Raw genomic sequence first — 2,690 nt, 5'->3', positions numbered from 1 at the left:
CGGCTGCACCGACTTGGTTCATATTTGGCAACACCTTGAAAATAAATATATTGACCAAAAATTTACTCTGTATGTAGCTCGATAATATAAATTAAATTAAAGTTTTCAAATAGGTGGCAACCTTCCACAAAAATACTTTCAGTTGTAAGCCTCTGTAAGCCTCTTTCTTTTGACAGCCATATTACAATATTTACTTTATCGTATCAATTAACCTAAACTGAAATTTTAAACACAGGTGGCTACTCTCTCATTTTTTTCTTTTATATTGTAAGTTAGACCTCTAGCGATACATCGGTGAAAACTGCATTCAATTCCATATATTAGTTTTCGAGTGATGCGCGTTCAAATATACAGACAAGCAGAGAGTCAAAAATTCTAAAAATTGTTTACTTGGCTTCTGTAGCTCTAATAAAAACCCACCATATTATTATTTCTTTAATATCTATAAGGCACAGACATCTGCCTGTTACAACTTTACTGTAAGTATAGATATAGATTTCATTTATTTTATCAATTTAATAGAATCAAATCTTTCAAACAGGTGGCAACTCTCCTCAAAAATGTTTTCGGCAGTAAGATTTCCTAAACCTCTTCAGTTTGATACCCGTATTTTAATATTAAATTTATCTTATAAATTAAATTAAGTTAAAATTTTCAGACAGGTTGCAATCTAAAAAAATATTTTTGGCTGTAAGCCTTCTTAAGTCTCTTTGTTTTGACGCCCATATTGCAATATTCACTTTTTTTTATCAATTTACTTCAACTGCAATTTTCAAACAGGTGGAACCTCTTTTTCTTTCTATATTTTAAGTTAGACATCTAGCAATACATCGGTGAAAACTGCATTCAATTCCATTCAATCGTTTTCGAGTGATGCGCGTGCAAACATACAGACAGACAGACAAAAATTCTAAGAATTGTTGATTTGGCTTTGGCTTCTTTCTTTAATATCTATAATGTACAGACATCGACTTGTTACAATTTTATTATATGTATAGACATTGGTTAGCATAGAAGAAGAACTCCGTTAATTCAATAAATAAAAATGTTTAATTTATGTTTGTTGTTACTATTGGGACAAATGTGTCCCACAGTTTATCACGGGTGGGACAATGTTTTCCCAGGACATTTTCTCAATTCCTAGAAACAACTTTTTTCAATATACACGAAGACATATCAATTAGTTCACTGGCAACAACTTTTCATCAATTAATATTTTGTATCCTTAAAAAAAATCGTATTCAAAGGGTTAAGTGAAAATTACTTTAAATTAAAATTAAATCAGAACTCAGAGATGTTACACATTTAATCAGCTGATCAATATAAGGTTGGATAAATATTGACATTTGTGTCAATCGACTGCCTTGTAAGGATGCATTTGAGAAGAAAAGTAAAAGCGGGTAACCATTTTATCCCCTTTTGTGAAAAGGTAGTAGGAAAAGTAGTCTGGTAGTGCTGAAATGCGTTTTTTGTATAAAAATTGAATTAAATATATAAAGCAGATTCCACTGTCCTACACAATAGACAATGAATTAACTTTTCTACGGTATATTAATCATGCTATTCGCATAAAATTCTGACCAAAGAAAAATCGTATCGACAAATATTCCAAAATATTCAAAATAAACCATGGTTTCATTAAAATTCTAGTATATATTAAACAAAATTAATGGAATTCAAACAAATTATTTATTCAAAGGGACTATATCGCACCCACCTTCAAAAGAGTCACAACTTAAAATGCGGCATTTTTGAGATTATGCGCTAAAAATGTACACAAAGCTTTTATTTACCTTTCGGGAAAAGCTGGAGCAAATTTTTGATATAATATAAGGAACAATTTTCCGCATTTTCTGACAAACGTATTATTTTGAGTTGTGACTCTTTTGAATACGGTATGCGATATGAAGAAATATGCAAAATTGATATAATAAATTAATCTTTTAAAAATTATTATATTTGTTGCATTTAAAAATTACATGTTCAATAGCATAATTGAATTACATTTGGTGGACGGACACTCAAATGATCCTGACCTGCACAAGAAAAAATCTTTATTAATATCTGCACTTTCCCTTTTATGGGGTGGTATACTAACTTGTAAGTATGCAAAGGCTCCACTTGACCAAACCAAAGGTTGCAGTGGGGAAAATACCCTCACCAGCGAACGTGCACGGACACACAAATGATCCTGACCAGCACAAGAAAAAATCTTTATTGATATTTGCACTTTCACTTTTATGGGGTGGTATACTTACTTGTAAGTATGCAACGGCTGTACTTCACAAAATAAATCGCTGCAGCTGTAATTCACAGTGGACTGCACCAGCCAAACGTGGACGGACACACAGAGATCCTAGCGCAGGTTTTTGAATAAAAATTTTGAATAACTCCGATACTCTACAAAGAAAGATGTAAATTATTGTTTTAATTCAAAATAGTTCCATTATTTTTGATTTTTTGAAGGTTGCCACCTATTTGAAAACTTTAATTTAATTTAACTGATAATATAAATTAAATATTGCAATGCTACCATCCAACTAAAGAGGCTAGGAAATTTTAATGACGAAAATATTATTAGGGGATTTTCCAACTGCTTGAAAAATTGTATTCATTTAAATTTGTAAAATAAATGAAATATCACAATATGGACAATAAACTAAAGAGGATTAGGAAGCTTACTTTTGAAA

At 30.9% G+C, this 2,690-nt stretch overlaps 1 long non-coding RNA gene across 1 annotated transcript; it reads right to left on the bottom strand.

The window, feature by feature from the left end:
• Positions 1 to 1,961: 1,961 nt before the first annotated feature.
• On the bottom strand, positions 1,962 to 2,394 carry LOC118755943. Its single transcript, XR_004995084.1, has 3 exons — positions 2,259 to 2,394; positions 2,099 to 2,191; positions 1,962 to 2,036 (listed from the first exon to the last, which is right to left on the bottom strand). It is a non-coding gene; the product is annotated as an uncharacterized LOC118755943 (long non-coding RNA).
• Positions 2,395 to 2,690: the final 296 nt, after the last annotated feature.

Source organism: Rhagoletis pomonella, unplaced genomic scaffold (genome assembly GCF_013731165.1).
Source record: "Rhagoletis pomonella isolate Grant_MI unplaced genomic scaffold, Rhpom_1.0 Rhpom_scaffold_08006, whole genome shotgun sequence".
Taxonomy (NCBI): Eukaryota; Metazoa; Arthropoda; class Insecta; order Diptera; family Tephritidae; genus Rhagoletis; species Rhagoletis pomonella.
The sequence above is the reverse complement of the archived record's forward strand: the minus strand, read 5'-3'. Positions and strand labels throughout refer to the sequence as shown.